The 23,108-nt window shown below is 39.2% G+C and overlaps 1 long non-coding RNA gene across 1 annotated transcript in view; it reads left to right on the top strand.

Annotated features, from left to right (window-relative positions):
- Positions 1 to 15,680: 15,680 nt before the first annotated feature.
- The window catches only part of LOC134471397 (uncharacterized), a 47,107-nt gene continuing 39,679 nt past the window's right edge, over positions 15,681 to 23,108 (top strand). The window contains exon 1 of the long non-coding RNA XR_010040871.1: positions 15,681 to 15,818. This is a non-coding gene — a long non-coding RNA (uncharacterized LOC134471397). The remainder of the gene's footprint in view (positions 15,819 to 23,108) is intronic.

The following is a 23,108-nucleotide window of genomic DNA, read 5'->3' as shown; positions in this document are numbered from 1 at the left end:
TATACCCAAATGGGGGGTGGGGGTGGAGCCAGCATACAATGTAATGGCAGGAAGAAGGTGTCTCTCTCTCTTGCTGGTTTCTGCCTTGCTGTTTGCAGCCACCATGAACTGCAGCCCTACCATGCCACCTTGCCTTGGAGCCAACTGAGTATGGACTGAAACCTCCAAAAAGTGTAAGAAATAAACCTTTCCTTTCCCAACTTTGGGCATCAGGTATTTTATCTCAGTGGCAAGTAAAAAGTAAGTAAGACATCACCATTTTTTAATTATATAAATATTTTTGAGTACTTAGTATGATCCTGATCCTGTGCTAGGTAGGATTCTACAAGGTTAACAAGAGAGAAATTAAAGTCAGGGAAAAGAGATAGATATTAAAGTATATAAAAGTATAAAATGGAAAAGTAAATGAAAGTGATGTACAGAGGAAACCATTTTCCAAGCAAAGAAGACTCATAGAAGTTTAAGCTGAGAGCTGAAGGATGAATAGGTGTCAGCCAGGTTACAGGTCTGAGAAGGGAAAGGAAGTAGTCTGGAGATGAGATTAGGAAGCGATCAAAGAAACAGAAGGCAGGGTGACTAAATTACAGTTATAAATGAGGGAGGGAATTAAAAGCAGAGTAAGGTTGTAGAGGTGACCAGCAGCCATATCACAAATGGGCTTTTAAGACATTTGTATATTATACTGGACACAATAAAAATATGGAAATATTTTGATCCAAATTATCTTCTAAAGTTTACTTTTGTTGTATCATATAGAATTTATTTGCAAAGAATAAAAGCAGAGCCAAGAGCACTTAGAAAAGTGAAAAATCAGCCTAAGATACTAATAAAAAGATGAAGAGAAGTACATAGATATGAAAAGTGTAAATTAGACTTGGTAATATAATATAGAATGTGAAAGAAAGAAAAGAAACTATATTTGATCTTTAGGTAACTGGCCTACCTGGATATGCTCTAAGACCAAGAAGGAAGAATGATGATGAGATATATGATGAGAAAAGCTGAGAAACTTCATCTGAGGAATGGTAAGGGAAAAAATTTCACTGATCACTACTCACCACTCAAATCTTTACTCGCCTCTCAATCCATTTCAGATTTCATAATGCAACTTTGAGTGATTTTGTGCATGTTTTCTCATTTGCTCCCTCCACCCTTCTTGTATATATTTGACAATCACCAGTCTTCCATTAAAATCATATGTCTGCCTAATTCTGCACCTGTATGAACTCTGTTGAGCATTCTGGAGAAAATTCCAAATCTAGTTGGCTCACTTTAAGTCCATTGTATCAATTCAAGATGGGCTTTTAACATTGCATGGTAACCCTGTCATTCATCTCTAGCCCATTCATCATCCCATTCCTTGGTCTCCCCAAACCTCCACCCATTTTGTACATGCTTTCATCTAGAATATTGCTTCCCATTTCACTGTAAAATGAAAGCAATTCACAGGCTCACATGACCTGTATCTGTATCTTGCAGCCACGGATATTTACTGATCACTTTCTGTGTCCCAGGCACAGGAAATAACAACAAAACACAAAATCTTATCTACTACATTCAAAGCATTGGCAAATACTGTTGTCTCAATATTCTAGGTATATCCAGAATCCAGCCATTTATTCCTACCTTCATTACCATCACCCATGTCCAAGATGCCATCAACTTACTCTTTGAAAGACCATCTAAACTGCTTCCTTTCTTTCCTCCCTTCCATTTATCTTCTAACAGACAAAGCAATACCCTAAAAATATAAATCATCTCCCATCTCTGATCAAAACTTTCCAATACATCCTCAAGTTACTCAGTAAAAGCTAGTCCTTAAAATTGACCTCAAGATTCTACAGCCTCCATTCCTCACTCTGACATCTACAATTACTTTCCCCCTTTTTATTCTATATTAGTCACACTGGCCTCCTTGCCAATCCTCAAACATTTTAAATGGACTCTAACCAGGCATTGATACCCTTCTGCTCATTCTTCCTGGGATGTTCCTTTCCAAGGGCTCCATGTGCCAACTGCTGAAATATGACTTGATCAGTGGACTTCACATCTTACAAACTTGTACCTCCTCCCTTCCTGACACATTTCACCTCCTTACATTTTTGTTTTCCTTCAGAGAATGTATTACCATCAAATATACTGTATAGAATGTTAATTTACTCACAAAATTATATATATATATATATATATATATATATATATATATATATATAGAGGGTGTATATTTTATATGGTTTTCTCCTACATTTCCAGATACTATGACAATAGACTAGTGAGGTGGTCAATACATATTCGTAAAACAAGCGAATGTATTAACAAAGTAATGAACAGAGCAAGAGTCAGATCTCAAGCAGCAGTAAGACCTTATTTTGAGGAAATTGAGCTGAACAATTGTTCCTAGAATTCCTCCAATCAAAGGCTGGGCTGTCTCCAGAGGTCAAGACAAAGCTAAGACTTAAGGTAGAGAACAAGAAGTTAGACAGGCAAAGTCCACCATCAGGAGACCTTAGTCACCTTCCTTACCTCTGAGATGCAAAATTCAATAACCCACAATTTAAAGGAAGAGAAGTCTATTTTGACTCATGTTTTCAGTTCATACTCAGCTGGTTTCATGGCAGAAATATCCAGATGGAAGGGTCTGAGCAGAGGAAAGCTCCATTTCTTACAATGTGAAGTAGAGCAGGAAGAGAGGATCCAGGAGAAAGATACATCCTTCCAGATAACATCCCCAATGGCAAGGCTCTAACCAGTCTCCACCTCCTAATAGAAAGTCAGCTGCAGTGACCTATCATCCAGTCACCTTCCAAAGGCCCCACCTATGAGCACAAAGGGTTGGGGGAACATTTTAGATCTAAACCATAATGAGGTACTCAGTCATAAAATCCAAAAAGGCAGTGAAAACTACAACAGAAGTAAATGGCTTCAGCAAGTTCTAAAAGGAGGAAAGGACTTGCATAAATATGGAAATAGCACTTAAGTCATCTCCTCTCCTTCCTACACTTTCCAGAAAGAACTCCAAAATCACAGAACTAAGGAGACTGACACAATTTGAAATATCAAATGGGAAGTTCACAGGCTGATTACAGGTCCCCAAAAACAAATAAATAAAGGACAATTCCAAACAGATTTCACAAAAACAGCTCAAAGAGCAAGAGCCAGAGATAATGGGAGTGAAAACCACACATCTTATGTGGCTAGAAACACAGCTGTGCATCCTAAGAGACTAGAGGGAACCTGAGCTCTGCAAGCTCTGCAAGAGCCCCACCGCCTCGTGGTCCCCTTATTTATCACTTTCTTCCAATAAGTTTTTTTTATCTCTTTTCAACATATCTAGAGGGAATGATAAAAAACAGCTCCAACAGATTCTCATGACAACTCAACACCGCCAAGTGAACTAGCACATATCACAGCCTACAAGACCCTTGCGTATCACTTGAAGATTTTACTTGGGTGTCCCTGCAAAACAAGCAAAATGAATCCCTTTGAATTCACTGTGGCGAAAGAAGGAGTTCCCCAGAGTTTCCCTATTCAGAGAAGCAGTCATGTCACTGAATTTGTTAAGTGTTCAAGAGCATGGAAGTTTCAAGATGAATAAGACAAACTAGACTGCAGGAAAACCTGAGAGACTGCAGAAACAGAGGCTTGCAAGGGGAAGCTCCCATTTCTACATTTATAAGGTGCTGATAATGTTCCTTTATTTTTCAGGAGACTCCTAGAGACACCAATGATCATATAATGGGGAGTACTAATAGCAACTAATTTGTTTCCCAGATTCTTCTTTACTAATGCCTTGTCAAAATGTTGGAGATAGATAGGGGGGAAAAAGAGTGAGAAAACAGAAATGTGAAGCTCAGAGTGAAAGACCTGGCAGAACTGTTGAGGGCAGCACCAGGAGAGAAAGCACACACATAGCTTCTCTGAGATTCTGTCTTGTGAAGATGAGAATGAAATCAAGATAAAGCTGCTCACACAGCTTCTCCACTCAGAGACCTCTCCCCTCCTACACAACCAGATTTTACCCAACATTTGAGCCCCACATCAACAGCTTCAGCTGTAAAAACCAAACTCCTGCCATCTTTTTTTAGCTAACTGTTATATGAGAGCAGTTATATTTTCAACCCTAAAAATATCTTTTTTCTTCATTTCAGGTTTCAGGTCCAGTTCATGCTGATTTCATGTTACCCCTACACCATCTATCATGATGTGTTTCCTAGAACAGATCCTCAGTAAAGCTTTCTTCGATAAATCAATAAATGACTGGGTGAGCAAAAATGAAGTACTAAGGGGTCACTCTCTGGGTACACTAGTGAATTTGGAGGTGGTGTTCCAGGTACTGCTTTTCAGAAGTGAAGACCATTACTCCCCAGAATTCAATAAATTCCAATGTGTTCAAACCACTGAGGGGGCTCTCAGTAGTCACATAATTATGGCATCCCATCCCTTAGCAATGTAGGGATAGTGCTTTCAGTCACGAACTTCAACCAATACCACTGGCAAATGTAAGGCAGTTTTAAGCATCAGAGGCAAGGCAGAGCTCAGGATGCTGAAACTATTAAGACTCTTCTTCACACATTTATGGGGCTGGTTCTTCGTAAGAGTGGCATACACTTGAAAAAGAGCTCAGATCGGAGGGCATGAATGTAGGCCTCTGGTATACCTCTGACACAGACCCTATAACCATGGGCTGGTCCAGTAACCCACTGACACACAAGACCAAAGTTGCTGAGCTGCCTGTCAATGAGTATCTGAACTGAATGTTCCCTCTAGTTCTAGAATTCAGTGATTTTTTCCATCTGTTCCACATCAGAAAAGCATTTTAGTTCTGTCCAAACTGCAATCAGCCTCAAATTTTTCTAAAAAAGCCATGTCTTCAAAATTCTTTGGACTCTCTAAAGATTTAGCACTGCCGAGGAACATATGACCAGTTAGGTGGCCCAAGCTAAAGTCTGGGCACTGCCTCCTAGATCCCCTGGGGTCCTCCTTGTGGTCCCCAGCACTCTCATAGATCCCTTAGCAACTCTACCACTTCCCTTCCAAACTCTTGTTAACATATGGTCTCCTTAACTCACAGAATTGTCTGCCCCACTTTTTGTAAAGCTACTAGTAAAAAGTTCTAAAATAGAAAACAGATGCACACATGCACCTTGGGATGAATGCATTATGAAGATGAAACCGACACATCTCCCAGTTGGCTTCACCTCTTTTTTCCCCACCTGGTCATGTGGTGTACACCTGCAGTACACTGACAAGGCTTTAGATTACAATGGGAATGGTTATATCAGGTTCCAGGGTGGCCTTGGGTTTTAACCCCAAGTGAGTTGTGCCTGCATCAAGGGTTTTTATTCCCACCTCATCTTTATGGTTCTCCTGGCTTCCTCTTTCACTCAAGCTAATATTTCATTTGGACAACAAGCTCCTCATTCTTCTGTTCCACTTTCCAAAATTCCTTTTGGCAAAACTGACCTCCTCTCCCATCTTAATTGGTAGTACAATTACTATGGTATGATGCAAACACATTATGGGTTCTTTCAATAGATTATCTTAGAATAGAAATATGCCTCCGAAGGGGAAAAAAGAGCTCTAACGGATATAACAGCAAGTGTGTATAGGGATGTTGAATAGCTGACTATATTAATGTTTTTGGATCATTGAACATAGCTGTTTGTAGTCTCTCTGTTTGAATGTCTACTTTGTATTCTTTGATACTGTGATTTGAGCAACTATTTCCAAGATGATAATATGTAATCTATTAACAGGTGATTTCTTACTGTTATGCTTTTTTTTGTAGTTCTGTATTATATGTAACCTTACACTGCTTTGTTTTGTTTTGTGTTTTTCTCTTTTTCCTCTTAAATAAAAAAAAAAAGAAATATGCCTCCAATCTTATAAACTAGAGGAAACCTCAGTTGTAAAAGCCATCTCTCCTGCCACTGCCAAAAATAAATGCTTATTAAGGTAAAAACTTGAAAAGAAGTCAGTGGAGCTCTAAACAACCCCAAGAAACTCAAGTGCCATAGAGCCAGCCAGGACAATATCATAGACAAATGTTTATAAATAATGATCAGATTTTCTGAATTAAAATATAGGATTTGATTTAATAAATCCTAAGATTCCAAAACAATTTGAAAATGTAAGCGCCTTAAAGAATAGTAAAAGTCATAGGTTTAAAAACCTGAAACATTAAGTCAATAAACAATATCTAATCACTTGCTATGTGTTAGGCATTGTCTTGTCTTCCCGATGTATTTTACAGATGTCAAGTGATGGCTCTATGTCAATGTGAAACTTTGACTAACCTTTCCTTCTGCAGTAGCCAAAACCTTGTTAGCTACTCATCCTATCAAGATAAGGAGTCCCACACCCATGCTCCACCCCTTTCAATCTCTGCTGGGCTGACTTCCTTTGACCCACATAACATTTTGGAGAAGTCTGTGCTTAATGAATCATGACAGGATTAAGGGATGCCCAGGAAATTGGTAAAGTATTCTTTTAGGTATATCTGTGGGGTATTTTCAAAGATTTCCATGTGAGTCAGCAAACTGAAGGAGAAGATCTGCCTTAAACATGGAGGGCATCACCCCATAGGCTGGGGGCCCAGATGAAACAAAAAGAACAAGAAAGAGGCACCGGGAACCCACATAGACCCCCACAGTCCTTCTTGAGTTCATGGTGTTTTGTTCACTTGTTTGTATGTTTTATTTTTACATTTGTTTGTTTGGTGTTGCTCTTGTCCCTGGACATCAAACTTCAGATTCTTTAGCCTTTGAACAAAGACTTGCACCTGTAGCTCTCTAGAGGACTTCCAGTCTTCCGGCCTAAGACTGTGGCTACATCACTGCTTCTTATTTTGAGACCTCCAACATTTTCTTACTTTACTTTCTTTTTCCTTCTCCTTCTTCTTTTCTTCTTTGGATAGTATCTCACTAAGATTCCCAAGTGAGACTCTACTTTGTAATGCTTCTGCCTCAGTGTCCCTCAGGATGGGATTACAGGCATATGCCAACATGTCTGACTGGCCTTCAGTTTCTTAAATTGAGCCATTACTGCATTCTGTGGCTCTCCCAGCCTACATACAGTCATTGTTGGACTATTAAACCTTTGATCATGTAAGACAATATAATAAATGTCTTGCAATTGCATGTGTGTATATACATATATAAAATTGGTTTTGCTTCTCTAAAGAAGCTTGACTAATATAATAATGCTGTTTAACTATCTAAAACCATACCTTAAAGAAATACAACTTCACTCTTTCTTAGAACCTCTTAAAACCATGATGTAAGAAACCAGTGGAATGAAAATAAGCCACAAAGACTAAGATCCTTTGGCCAACAGCCCCAGTTGAGCTCAGCAGCTGCCAACCACATGAGTGAATTGCCCTGGACAGACCACACCAGCATCCCTCCAGATGAGGAAGCCCTGGCTCCCAGCCACACAGACCAAAAGAACTTAGGTGGGCTTAGTCAACCTACCAAATTAGGAAAGAAAATACGGAAGCATTTACTTCAAGCTACCATGTTCGTGATGGTTTGCTCCACAACAGTACATTTCCTTCTTTTAAATATGATTATTTACTCAGGGTAACTTTTACTTTTCTCTTTCCCCATATTCAGAATATCCTGTTTATATCTAAATACATTTACATATATTCCACTTAAACATACACAGCCCCTCACCTCCAAACTTACTTTTTAGTGAAAAAGAACTAAAATCTATTGTTATTCTTAATTTCTACTCTCCAGTGTTTCTGTGGGAAGAGACTTGTATTAAGGAGGTTCCTGCCATTAAAAGGTAGACACTCTTATTCAAGAAACAAATCACATGATCACTCTTGACGCAAGAAGCTCTTCCATTGGGTTTTGTTCATTTTCAAGGGACAATATCTGTCTCCCAATAGGAGAATCTGACAGTAGAGAAGAGTGGGAAAATGCATGCTGGGTAGACAACCAGCAGGCTCTACCTCAGAGTAAAAACCCAATCCAGACTTGGGAGGCAGAGGGATCTCTGTATACCAGAGCTTAAGAGAAACAGTCCTTCGCTTCAGCTAGGAGCTTTAACCACAAATGAGCACACATGAATGTTTTGCTTTATTTTTAGCTCCCTGGAAGTATCCACTAGTTGTTAACTTGATCCATATTGAAATACAGAGGCTATCTCATGATCCACAATGGACCAAAATAGAGATTTCAAAGAAAATTTAGCAACTTGTGCCTTTATTGGGCTGTTCTTTCTCTCTGCCTTCCCAATTATAATTGTATATAGTAAGAGAATTGAAAAATTAACTGAAAACAACTGATATAGTACTACTTATATAGCCACTACCTTTCATAGGTATTCCCTTATTTATTTCTTATTATCAAATATCACTTGGTATGATACCTTCAGCTTTGTTTTCAAATAGGAAAACAGTCATTCTTAACTCTGCTCAAGATTTTTAACTTGCTTACTAAATTGAGAAAATGTTGACGTAGCTTCTTCTCTTCCCTGCTACTACCAGAGGTCACAGTGCACATTCACACAGTAGTCCACAGACATATCTTGTTTGGCGTATGCACTGTTTTTAAAAAAACTGAAGTGGTCATCAACCTTAAAAAAACAAAACTGTGCCTCAAAAGTCCAGATTTCTGTCTTTCCTTGAATAGTCAAAAAGTATGGCTGCCATGGCTTGTATTTGTGCATAAAAACTATGGGTGGCTAGCCATGGATGATGAAAATTATGAGAATAAGTAAAGGTGAAGTCCACGATTAAGTTTAGGGTTATCTGGACTTATGAATTCTAATCTCTGCCTAGTCTCATATTTGTATCTGTAACAGAAAAAAAATTTATTATTTAGAGAAGAAAACAATATGTAATTTATTAACTAGTGATTTGGGTTTTTTTTTTAAATTCTGTACTAAAATGTTTTTAAGTATGACAATTGTTTTAGGAATTCACATGCATCAATTAATTAGTGGGTTCCTTATGAAAGATAAAAAATAGAACAAGACATGTTTCATGCACTGAAAAGTTCAAAAAATCTAAAAGTGTGGCAGCATATAATAACAACTCAAAAGCAGTTACGGTGAGTATAAAGATACACGCTTTGTGGGACAGACAGCAATTGGCAAGTGGTAATTCCATACTAACTAGAGATACACACGTTTTTATAATAAAGAAAAAATGTAACAAAACAGTACATCCAAAGAACGATCATGTTACCTCATTCAACCTTACACAGCATCTGTCTTTACTGTTGGCCAAACTCTAAGGCATTCTATTATGTTAGCAGATTGGGTCCTCTTCAGTCTGCCAACAGGGCAGGTGTTCCAGTGCTGAGCTAGAGGAGGAGCCCTGGGCAGACAGGAACACAGTGGGGGTTATAAGATAATTGGCCAATTCTATATTGGGAACTTTTCTAAGCCAACAGCTCATTTGCTTCCAAAATGTTACCCTTTGTTTAAAGAAATGAATGCAGAAACAGACACTATGCTTGATTCTTTTGTCATTTTCCAAAGTGAGCTACGATTTGTGTATTTTTTTCAATTGTCACCATGGCAGTTAATAATGATTAAGCATTTGCAATGTGCTAGGTACTAAGCTAAGAAAATAGCAGGCACTTCTCATTTACTTTGATAAAGATGCCATCACAGAATGAAAGAAAAAAAAACTCATTAAAGTGCATGAAGTAATTTGCCCCCAAAGCATTTAATACCTACCATATGGCACTTGGAAAATGGCCAAGCCAGATTGATATTAATAAATTCTGTCTGACAAGATTATCTTCTTCTTAACAACTGTATCCTAATGAGAGCAATAAATATTGTTTGAAAAATATTTACAAGATGCTTATAACATATCTTAGCATATATTAGTTCACTTAATTGTAACTACTTTAAAGAAAGTGTAATATGCTAATAAACATTTTTTCTCTTTTCTGTAGGAAAAAAGATTAATAAGCAATGACTGAATGTAAAATCATTTGTGAAGCATAAAAACATGAAAGTTAAGAACCAAGATAAGAGTAAGAGACAGCCTGATACCATATAGATCTCTTCTAATGCAAGAACAAAAACTTCATTGTAACTTCTGGGAGAATTTAATCAATCCTTTAACAAAAATATAAGTAAAATTGCAATGTGCATTGAGAGAATTGTATGACCTTGTCTGACTGGAAGAATTCAAGGAAGAATTCATGAAACTCAAGAGTAGGATTTCTGCAGTCAGGAATGGGAGAGTGACTGATTTTCAGGCTGAGAAAATGGTATAAAAAACATACAAGAATAAAACATATTTATGAAAAATTCAGGGAATGTTTGCATAGCTCTGTGTAGCTAGAGCTGGTCGATAAAGTAAGAAAGTAGAGAAAACCAGAAAAAAAGGAATAGGCTTAGGTACAAGAGATACTGGACATATCAATGAACACTTAAAGCACTATTATTGGTCATTACTGGTTGGGAACAAGGACATTCCAACTTGTAATGAAAGGTAAATCCAAATTGACAGTGTCCTAGATGGACGAGACCAAGTAACTCAGACCTGGGGCCACGTGGCTTTCTTTCCTCAGCAATGATCTGTGACCTAATTTCAGGAGAAAAAGAAACATAGAAAACCATTTTGCATTACTATTTTCATATTAACATATTTATCTACTACCCTGCTCGTGATTAAATAACAGTTTTGAATTGACATTTTTTTTCAGTTGAATAAACTGATATATTTCACTTACAAGTACCCACTCATTTTTCCTGAAACTCAACAAAATTATTTCATCTTTTGCCATGAGGAAACAAAAACTTGATAACTTTTTTTTAGTTTTCCCTCAATTAGTCTTCACCAAAAGAAGTTTATATATTACTACCCCAAATGATCTTAAGAAGAGATTCATAAAGGACAGTCATGAAATTATTGCAACAGTTCAGTTTGAAAAAGATCAGTACCTGGACTAACAAAATAATGTTCAAAGTTCACATGACACACATCAGGCACACGAAGTGTTACCCTACCACAACCTTGCAGGGTTGTGTAATTATCTTAGCTTTATGAATGACAATATTTTGACTGAGAGAGAGAGATCACAGAATTTGGCCAGAGTCACAGAGCTAATGAATACAGGAACTGGGATTTGAACCAATTTCATAGTCTTGTTCTTTTCATGACACAATACAACACTTTGCTAGGAGGGTAGCGATAGGTACCCATGACTCAGGCTGAGTGAACTCACCCTGTTGATGACTTGGGTTCATTACCAACCAGCTGAGGAATTTTTTTTTTTTTTTTGCTGAATTTCGATAAGCAAAGCATAGCTCTTTTAATGTTCATAGCCCAAATTTTGCATGGCAGCAGCCAACAGCCCTTGACATTAGCAGCCACCTACCACTTTTCTGGCAGCCAGAGTCAGCAGCTCTCAGCAGCCCTTAGCAACCCCAGAGTTAGCAGCTCCTGGCAATTCTTCATTGGGTTTTCCATCAGTTTGACTTCTAACCACTCTTACTGTTATCAGTTCTGGCTGATTTTAGGACCAGGAGCCTTCAATTTTAACAGCTCTTAGAGTTACTAGCTAAGCATGCTCTACTTGAGATGGAAATCATGAACAGAGAAAAATATGCTACCTAAAGGAAGCTTTATTTGAACTTATATGCAGCACGTGGGGAAACTGCATAGACTGACACAGTGATGGTATGGAGAAGTCACAAGAAAGAATAGGTAGACTCAAGCATAGATAGCATCCTTCTAGATAACTCCAGAATTTCTCGGTCATGAGTAGGAGAGAAGCTGCTTGTGGCCTGAACTGAGGAAGGCTGCAGAGAAGCAGAGTAATCCAGAAAGGCTCTGGGGCAGAGTCATCTGGGATGGACCAGTGCCAAAGCTTACCACAGCCAAAGCAGAGCATCTCATGTAGCCATGGCTGTCATGAGGTGACTGGGAAAACTGGAACACCAAATACAAGAGAAGGGCAAGTGAATTTTATGAAAGTACCTCTTGGGAAGGATCGGGACCTTCTCTTCATCTCAGGTTGGCAGAGTGAAGGGAAGTTATTCTGTTATCATGCGAAAGAATCTGGTCCACACACAAGAAAGGACACAAACACTGGAGGATTTTCAGCAAAAGTGTGATATGATCAGATTAGTGAAATTTGGAAATTTTTGAGACAGTCTTCCTCATACATGATGTACACATGATCTAAATCAGCGGATACTGGGAGAAATCTTTTTTTGTTTTTGGTTTCTGAAACAGAAATTCCCAAGAGTCTCTAAACCAAGTGTTGTGTTTTTGTCTAACTTGTGAAGCCTTGTTTCAAAAGTGGCTGTGAAGGGACTCTTGGAAGCATCCGTGGATTTTTAATATGTTTATGGGATAGTTCTTTATTCTGATGGACGGCTTAAAGCCTAAGTGTCTGACCCATGACCAAGTGTCCTTCTAAAACAAAACTTGTTTTTACTGGCAATTATCTTTGCAGCTCTTGTCTGACCTCAATCAATTATTCCTACCAAGATAGGCATTCTCGGAGCTGCTTGCACAGATCAGGGGAAACACACAGAACACACAACTCCACAAAAGATGGGAAATAACAGAAGCAGTATATTTCTGATAGGTTCCAGAGACAAGAGAGTAGAGAACTTCACAATCCCAAGGGGAAGAAGGCCAGGCATTAGGGAGCCACATCTAGGACCCACATGCTCAACTATTAGGTAGGGAACAATAGAGAGGGTGACCTGCAAGCAAAAGCCTTTACTAGGGCCCAGGGAGTTTCCTAATGAAATTTTCCAAAAGGAATTTGAATTGGTGGATTTAGAGCAGCATGCACAAGTGCCAGGAACTCACACCTGGTACTGAGGGTGGGTCATTTCAGTATATCCATGTGGCTGATATGGGGTGTGGGTGGTTAGTGGGCAAGTTCAGGGGGCTATAACTGGGATTCCCTGGGGAGGAGGTCAGCAGAATACAACTGCACAAAGAACACCAATCCTAACAGGAGCTAAGTAGAGTATAAAACTAGACACTATGTCAAGGATAACAAAGCCCTGCCTCTAGTAAAAGAAAGTCCAAATTATAGTCTCATTGCATGCCAAGGCAACATAAAATGATAAGGATTAACTTCCCAGGACTCTTCAAACTCAGCGGTATTGATATTTGGGCCAAATAATTCTTTGTGGTAGGTGTGATACTATGCATTGTGGATGCTTTCCTGACACTTACCCTCCAGATGACGCTGGAGCCCATACCTCCTTTAGTTGTGACAACTAAAAATGTATACAAACAATCATCTCAGGCTTGGAGTCATTGAAAATGACAGTAACTTTTAAATACTTCATTAAAACTAAAACATAGAAATGCTTGTAACTGAACAGTATGAGACAAATACAGCCATAGTAATAGTCGGTATTCTATTTTATAGAGACTATTTGACAGATGTCTGGGAAAGTAGACCTGAAGTCAGTGTTGAGAGTCAGGGCAAAATAAGCACCTCAGATGAGTGAGTTTGATATGTCACAGAGCACCCTGTATCTATTTTTGTACCTGAAGTGACAAAGTTCTAATCTGCTCAGATATGACTGGCTGACCCTTTGATTGCTTTATTCATCTGTTCATTTAAAATCTCTTTTATGCCAGGGTTTTCTGACTACACTCAGAACCTAGCAAACATCCTTGCTACACTGAGCAAGATAATGTGGCTCTGCTTTAAGCTAGGGTACTTCACACAGAATACGCAAGAGATTTAGATTCAACTGATCTTTTTGAAAGTTAAGAAAACAGCAGAAGTTACCATTTAGGCAACAAACACCACAAAGCCGTGATGGAGCTTTTCCTCCAGTTGCAAACATAATGTTTTCATGTTTTCTTACATCTTTCCATTCAGTTAGACCATTCACATCAAGCATTCAGTGGATTCATTTCCCAGCTTCTATTTAGAGAACATTTGGTAGCGGCCAAATGAAATACGTTAATGCATATCATCTGTATCTACAGTAACCCCAGAATTAGTTCTCTGCTTAGGTCTTCCAGTAGTGCCATTCTACGTACTGCTAAGGATCATCTAGCATCCAAAAAGAAAGCACATTCTCACAACAAAACAATGGATGAGAGAGCATCATATCACTCAGAATATTATTGCTATCAGTAAGAAAAGTCACTAGCGGAATGAACTGTTTAAGCCATGCGCAGTGAAGAATTCTGATGTTTTACTTGTACCACCTTCCCAGTCACTCTCACACCCTTCCAGTGGCCCAAGACACCTTGAAGACTGGCTCCTATCCTGACCCAAGCCTGGAGTGATGGCAGAAGCATATGAGGAGGCCAGTTGACTTCTTGACCCTACCCAATCATTTGGTGGCTGTCACAGGGATACCAAATGTGAAGCAGAAGGTTGTCAGAGATGAGTTGGGTTCTGAGAGAAGCTCTGAGGGCAATGGAAATCCTAAAGAGCCTCCAGGGATCCATCCATCTTCCCGAAGAGCCTTGTGAACTGCAATTCAGAATCAGGTGCGCCATCTTGAGAAACCATCCCACATTCCAGGAAAAATTAGTTTAATGTTCCCACATAAAAAGATCTGGAGCCAGGTGGAGGATCATTATATGAGCACACACCGTGGAACTAAAAAGGTTTGCATGCTGCTGGAAGGAATTTATGGGGAAATTTATTACAGATTCTCTTCTTATGTAAATGGCGGGCCCATATGATGAGCTCAGTGTAAGTAGCAAGGCCAAGAAAGGTTACTGGGGCCAAATATCATTAGTTTCCCCTTTGAGAAATAAGATATTCTTCATCCAGATATTCTTTTGTGTCCTGTGAAGGGAAGGAGGGCTAAAGCAAAAAAAAAAAAAATTCAAACCTTCTGCCTAAATAATCACTTTGCCTTTGGAGGAAATTCTGTCCATTTCCAAATTCTTTCTGCAAACTGCGATGAACTGAAAAACCGGAGGGATGGGTAGAAGGGTAAATGGTACAGGCTAGCAAATTCCATGGTGCTGAGTGGGAAGAGGGTCTTCAGTATTTAAGATTTTTCCTTTTCCTTCAATTTTAAGTGCTTGGAATTTGGGGATCTCTTTATAATACAATGACTCTGAGACCATAAATATTATAACGTCTCAACAGCACAGTGTAGCAACAAAGCACGGATTTGGATGCTAAACAAGTTCAGGGTCTATTTCTGGCCCTGCCATCTGTTAACAGGTCATTTTAACGACTGAAAACAACAAAAGTTAACAACCAAAGTCTGTGGTTCCTATACTTCCTGCTGCCACTGGACCCATTTTTTCTAGAGAGAAAGTCACTTCAGTGGCCCCAAGACCTTGCTCTCTCCAAACATACGACTGTAAATTGCCCTTCCTTACACTCTACTGCAGTTAGGTTTCCCTCCACCACTGTCCCTGGAATAAGCAGAGCACACTCCTGCTACAGGACCTCTGTAACACCAAACCCTCTGAAATGCTCAGATTCTCACATTTCCTCTGCTTATCATAGAAAATTTCCATATTTAAAATGGTATTGGTTCACCATCCACGTTTCTGTTCCCTGTGCCAAGATGCCTCTACCCCTTGACCTATTTTATTTCTCTCCATATCACTTATTGCTAACTGAAATGAACTGTAGGCATTTGTTTTTACACTGTCTGCATCCTGCCCAAGGGAAAATGTTTGTCGGTTTTATTTACTGCTATATCCCTAGCAGGTAAAGCAGTGATGGTGAATCTTTTAGAGCTTTCAGTGACACAAATGGTCTGCTGCAGCAGGCATGCCATAACTGTCACCACTGACCTACAACAAGGCCTGCCTGGCATGCAGCCATGACTATGTGAATGAAACTAGCCACCAGCTATATGCCAAGCTCTTTCCAGAGGTAAGTGTCTCTGATTCTTACAACAATTTTATTGTATTTCTTACTTCTTTCGGTCAAGAATTCTGGCCAGTTCTCTGCTGGGTAATTCTTTAGTTTCGTGTGGTATCAATGGAAACTGTTCGATGGTATTTAGAGTAAGACAGGATGGTCTGGAAACCGGTCTGTTTCACTCACACATCTGACACTTTGGCAGGGAGTGCCAGCAGGGACTGTCAACCAAAGTATCTACAAAATTAGAAAGTCATATCAGAAAGCAATACCAGAAAGGCATCTCAAAATATTTTGAGCAGTGACAGTAGTACTGAAATGACATTTGTCTTCTGGGCAATATAACATCTACATGTCCACATTCAATATGCTTTTTGAAACAGTCAATCTCTTAACTCAATGTCATATTTTATGTGCTTATTTATTTAATCATTAAAAATAACTGACATATGGAAAAGAAAAGCAGTCTCTAGGCACAAATATAGTGGAAAGTTTATTCTGTGGTCTTGGAATCAAACTCACCAGGAATTACCTTTAAATTCAGCCACCAATTAAGTCAAAGCATTAAGGTTTTATGACCCCAAAACAACAACATAATGAAAGATAAAAGGCCAAATAGTAAAAGAATATCTAAGTCATCTCATACATTTTAAACGTTAGGTATATGTCGCAGAATCTCAAGTTGAAGTGAAAAACAGCTGTGATAGTTTCTTAAGAAACTTAAGTGCCCAAATTTAAGAGCATATAGTATCTATATCTTCTCTTGCATCTCCTTCTGCATTGATGGGTAGTGTACAGAAGACATAATTCAAAGAGGGGCATAGAGCCAGGGCTCCCTGAATTAGTTTTATCTGAAAAACAAAATCCCAACCCATGATTTTATTAAAAGCATCCTTCTAAATACCCATATGGAGTTCTGCCAACAGAAATTCTTCTGTCTCTCAGGAAGCATACAGACATGCTTCTTCCTTCATTCACACACAATGAGGCAAGTTGATGCCATGCGTGACAATATGTTTAATTCAGCAGTGTGCATTTGCTTGTCATTTCTGAGTATAGGAGGCTCCCATGAGCATTCAGGATAATGAGGGGAGACTGCCAACGCATTCACTGGAGTGGGCTTCCCCAGCAAGGGGCAGCACTTATGCTGCCTGATCTGCTCTTCTCTCGTTGCCACAAACAGCATGTTTAAACTTTTCTTTCATCCTCAGATTCTTTGTGTGGGATTAATATTCATGATGTACCCTGCATCCTTTTTAAAAGTTTGCATTCTCTGATATGTTAGAAGGGGATTTATCCTTTTTCCTATTTGATTTAAAAGCACATGCAATTTTGGAATTCATCTATTGTATTATTGTTGATTTTTAGCAAGAACACTTATAATGATGCAAACCACAATTAACTGAGCAATTTCTATGTCAGAAGTTATCTATGAATTTTACATAAACTGATTCAGTAAATCTTTATAGTGACCCTATAACTGCCCTTTTTAGTAACCCCTGTTCAACTGAAAATCAGAACTCAGAGAGATGGGAAATTCTCCTGACAACACTCAGCTCTTAAGGATAAAGCTAATATTTGGTTGTGGGAAATCTAGTCCAGAGCTGGCAATCTTGATATGCAAGAGGTGGTCAAAAATATAATTAAAATTTTAAGCTATTAAAATAAATAACATATTGACAAGAATGATGGGATAAATTTATTTGAATTGAGAGAGAGCAATTGGATATTATGAACAGAATTAATAGCAATGCATCATTGTGATAAATGTTTTATTTAAATATTCACCAGCATGCTAAATCTATATCCATATATATATATAAGTCTTTAAAACATGAATTTGTCTTAACCTGAAGTGATAGATTGTGAAACTATAATGATCCTAAATGCAGTGCACAACAAAGAACTCAAAGATTCTGTTAGTGCTCTGTTTCTAAGGATGTATTCTTGGTGCCTATGACCATTCCTAGGCCATCTGCTTGGGAATGACTCCTGCACTTATATTTCCAGCCTCGACCTTATCACTGAATTCCAAACTACTTTATCCACATGCATACTCAATATAAGGATCTCTGCGCTATTATTCGTTGATACACAGCCAACACCAAAAGCAGTACTTGGCATATCGTAGGCACTCAAAAATATTTGCTGAGTCAATGAATTGATATTTAAGTCATCTAAAATAAAATACATTTTTAAAAACTTTGCCCAAGTTCTTCGTCTATATTTGTTCTTCCTCTATATTTGATCCTTTGGCCTGGTTGTTTGGTCCCAAGCCTCACAATAATTCCTAATTCCTCTGTGTCACCCCCACAGCCAACCCATTAGTAGCAAGCAGTGTTTTCACCAACTGAAAAGTATATACCCAATCTTTCTACTTGTCTCCAACTCCCAAATCTAAGCCAACACTGTCTTTCACCTTCTAATAGCCTTCTTTGTCTTTATACTTCCTCAAACCTAACTCTGTAGTCCATTCCTTGCTCAGCATCTGATTTTTAATAATTTTAAACATAAATGAGTCCACATCTTATATTACTTAACTTTCCTATTTTGGGGACCAAATACTCAACACCCAAAACTTAATGTAGGGAATTGTTTATGTAGCTCATGCTTTCAGATGATTCAGTTGGGTCTAAGGCAAAAACTTCTGATGGAAGAACATGGTGGAGGAAAGACACTCACTCAGTTCATGATAGACAGGAAGTAAATCCAGAGAAGTGGCGAGAGAGACACCAGATAAAGTACCCAAGGCCACACCTCCACACACTACCCCAAAACACTCAGTTTAATGTAAAATATGATGTTTGCATTTGTATTTAAATGAATGAGAAAGAAAATATGTTTATTTGTATAAATACACAAAGTTAATTCCAGTGCACACTCTAAGGGAAGTTAGTTTTTAAAGTATCTGCATCAGATCTCAATATTTCAGTGCTATTTGATTAGATTGTGAGAGATCCAATCTAGAGTCCATACCTCAACACTCGTTACTTAGTACCTAAAATATTGCTATTCAAAAGGCAGAGTACTTACCAAAGAGATATCAGATTATTGATATAATAAGAATATTCCAATGTAGGCAACTGGTTAGAAATCTTATTTTTAAAAAGAAATCTTATAAAGGCTGCATTGTCCTTAAATGAACACAATATAAATAACTAGTTAGTCCAGGATTGTAACTCCAGGAGTGAAGTGCTCTGGTTTCTAGCCCAGTTGAATGGATCCCTCCACTCCACAGACACCTGTGGCCAGACTATCTCTGAGGCTGTCTAGGATAGTTATTGGGGTATATTCACCTCTGATCCATAGTCTGTTTCCCAGGCAGGTATTAACTAGAACAAAATGGTAGAACTGAAGAACCAGTTATATGCCTGCCTCATACCTGTGTGTTAGGTGTTTGGGCAACTCATTAGAAGTTGAGATGGCTTTTCTACAACCTTAGTTTGAGTTCTGTTAGAAGCAGATTCTGAAACAAAGACTCAAGCCCCAGTGCATTACTGGATTGGGGTTCAAGGCATGGGTAGGAACATAGAACACAGGAAAAGGAAGGTGATCTCAGGGATGTATATACTGTTTCCCATGAGCTCTTGATTAAGGAGTAGTCCTGTAGTTAGCCACGTTGTTGGATAGAACGCCCTTGCCAAATTCTGCAGAAAAGCCTGCAGGAATGACAATGCAGAGGCTGACAGTATTAACTAGGCAGAGCACCGAAGTTTTCCCTAAGGCCTGAGGGTGACAGGCATGACATTGACTTTGTGTGTTCCATAAAAATGACACCTGACTCAATAGTTGTAAGTGAAGGCTCCACAAATCCCACTCCCGTCTATCTACCATAGGTTACCAACACATAGTAAAACCATCTGCTGCCACTTGCTGATGTGAGACTTAAGACACCTTCCTGAAGGGGGGTTTATCTGTTTATTTGTTTATTTGGTTTGCTTGCTTCCTCTGGATGAAATGTTTGTAGGCCATGCCTCAAGAAAAAGTATCCTAAAAACTTGATAGTACAAATTTTAAAACAGCTTATTTCTCCCCTTTCTCTGTATAATTTTTCTGGCAAACTTAGCTCTCTGTAAGTTTTTCTAATACAAAGAATATACTCAAGGTGAATGTCAAGCTTTATCACACAATCCCCCATGCAGAGAACTTTCAAGAGGCTCTCAAGGGGAAGATGAGCTTTGTTTTTCCTCCCAAGTCTCCATCCCCAGTGAGGGAGGGTACAGGGTAAAGTTGATGGATACCAAACACCCCTCCTGAACAGGGAAGGATCAAAATATGAAACCAGATATGGAATCTAGCATTGAGCACTTTATCAGGTGTCTATTGCTGCAGCTGCCTGTGCAACAAACAACTACGGAGCTTCTCTTTTGGTCATTTTGTCATCAGTAAGGCAAAATACCTATACCTACAATTTAAAGGGGAAACATTGATATTGGCCATGGTTGGCTGACTGCAAGGCAGAAGCAACATGCCAGAGTAGTCTAGCAGGAGAAAATGGCTCATATCACAGTGGCCAGGAAGGAGAGAGAGAAGGGAGGAGCCTGAGAGGGACACATACCCTTAAAGATAATACCCACAGAAACCAACATCCAAGCAGAGCCCAGCTCGTAACAGCACGTTTAGCTACTGAACTCAGTGGCTGAGTTCACTGATAAGTTAGTGCCCCTGTGATGCAGTCACCTTACAAAAGTCCCATGTGAAGCACTGAGGGGTACATTCTCAATCTAAATCAAAATAAGCTATATCTAATAGCAAATTTGCTATTTATATGACTGAGGTCACTTGGGGGTTAGTAGTCAGGTGGCCACTGGCAGGGAGCAAATGGGACACTCTGCTCTGTTAGGGCGTCATCTTTCAGGAGGCATGGCCAGATCCTGCTCACAGCAATGGCTAAGGGGCATGAGTGAGCAAGCCCAGTCTCACAAGTCCCTTTGAAACTGCTTGTTCTATGTTAGATAACATCCTATTGGCCTCATGCAGCAGTGTGCTGGAGCCACTTCTCTGACTTGCAAAAGCCCTTATTAAACATTCAGGACCTTTGTGAGCTGACTATTAAATTGCTAGTTGATTGAAAAAAAATAAGGACTCTTCCCACAAAAAACTGTTACACCACTGGCCCAGAGCAAGCCACAGGGCTGAGGTCAGAGGGAAGGGAAAATGGAGAGCACCACATCATGCAGGGAAGGTCTCTGTGAAGTCACGTGTGGAAAGGGAATATATCTGGGGAGTGGTAAAGAATCAAGGCAGATTTTTGGAATTTATTATAGGTATTCAACAATACCAGAAGAACTTAGTTCTTTTTCCAGGCTCTACTGAGTGGGAGACCAGTCAAGTCCCTTTTTATTTTTACTACTTTTTATTAGTCAGGTCACTTGAAGTCTCATGCTGATTCTTCATTTTGGCAAACTTTCTTATTCTCATAAATATTCATGCGGTCTTGGATGTTAAAAGAGTACTTTAAGTCTTTCCAAGTTCTAGGGCTAATAAAAAGCAGGGACCTATTTCTTACTGCCTGCAAGAGCCAAGAACTCTAGGTTGGGATCACAACCATCAGAGAGGTGGAAACACGCTGGGGAACGCTGAGAAGTGGAGTCTATCCAAAGACAAATTAAGAGTTGGGTAGAGGGCTCACAGTTCAAGCCTTGGCTATCTCTTTAAACACCCAGGCTCTTAGGCAGGCACACAGGAGTGATTATAGGAGATAAGGGAAATTATTCGCGAATCTCCTGGTCACTGGACCTCGTACTTGTCTCCCTCATTTGTAAAAAAGCATCTGAAAGTTACATAGTCACCCATTTTTCTAACAACCTATTATAGTCTATTACATACTGAACAGGAAGTTGCTTTGAAACCCCTATGCTGCCCTGGGGCTATTGGATTGTGGGAATGTAGCATGTTAACAACACACAGAGGAAATGTCACGGCCTCAGGCAATAGGGAACTGGTTTCATCTTGGATCTGCTTCATTGTACCAAAAAAAAAATTAAAACAATATCCACTATGTATTACCCTTTAGTATGTGAAAAATAGTATGTGAGAAATCTTACTGGAAAGGAAACTTTCACCCTAAATTCCCAGCATTTCTCTACCAATCTAACTAGAGTTCTGGGATATAGAACACTACATAGGACATTGAAAGACAATTTGAGACTGTCAGGACTTCAGTGGAGGCTTCAGTGGACCCAAGGATCATTGAAGAGCAAATGATACAACAAAAATACTGTCATTGGGAACATGTCTGTAGCATCTAACCACGTCCTTGCGTCCAGTCAAGAAAGGCTGACAATATATTTCCAACTCTCAGGAGCCTTAAATAATGAAGGCCAGTTTTTAATCACTCTCACGTCCTTTATGAGGCAACAAGAAACCCTGCTTAATAGTCCCTCAGAGATCCAAGTATGAGTGGTAATTTTATACAATGACTTAATGGGGAGATGGACACGCGGGTAACTGCCCAGAAACCTAGAAACCATTGTTTTCCGATTTGTCCATGAGATTATTCCCAGAAGAGATCAGCATTTGAAAGTGTGGATTAAGTAAAGAAGGTGACCCTCACTAACATGGATGGGCATCACCCAATGGGTTTGAATACACAAAAAGGCAGAGTAAGAGCAATTCAGTTTCTTTGAACTGCGATATTCATCTTTTCGTGCTCTTGGAAATGATAATCCTGGCCCTCCGGTCTTCTAATTTAGACTGAAACTTTTGCCATCAGCCTGAATTGCATCCTGGTTTTCTGCGTTCTCAGCTGGCAGATGGCAGGTCATGAGACTACTCAGCATCCTCAATCATGGAGGCCAACTCATCTGTAAACCTGCCCATCACTAAAGGGAAAAGAGAGAAAAACTGAGGCACTAGTCCTCAAAGACACACATGACCACCAGACACATCACCAGGTACATCTGAGGCAGGAAAGCACAATCCCATTATATTAGTTTCCTGAGACTAGTATAACAAATTGCCATAAATTTGGCAGCTTATAACAATACAGATCTATTCACATATAGTTTGGCCGTGCATAAATCCCTGATCAGTATCACTAACGCTAAAACCAAGGAGCCAGGGAGGCCATGTTCCTGTCAGATACTTTCCCTTACCTCTTCTAGCTTCTGGGAGCTGCAGAAATTCTTTAGCCTATGCTGACCTCACTCTAAATTTCAAGGCCAGCATTTTCAAATCTTTCTCTCCTGTCTTCCCAGGATCTTCTTTGTGCATGTCAAACCTCTCTGCTTCTCTTACAAATATGCATATAATTACATTTATGGCCCTCCTGGAAAATCCAAGATAATATCTCTAACATAA

The sequence above is a fragment of the Cavia porcellus genome, unplaced genomic scaffold (genome assembly GCF_034190915.1).
Source record: "Cavia porcellus strain 051 isolate PalLab524CR breed Dunkin Hartley unplaced genomic scaffold, mCavPor4.1 scaffold_1, whole genome shotgun sequence".
Lineage (NCBI taxonomy): Eukaryota > Metazoa > Chordata > Mammalia > Rodentia > Caviidae > Cavia > Cavia porcellus.
Note: the sequence above shows the minus strand (reverse complement) of the source record. Positions and strands in the feature narration are given on the sequence as shown.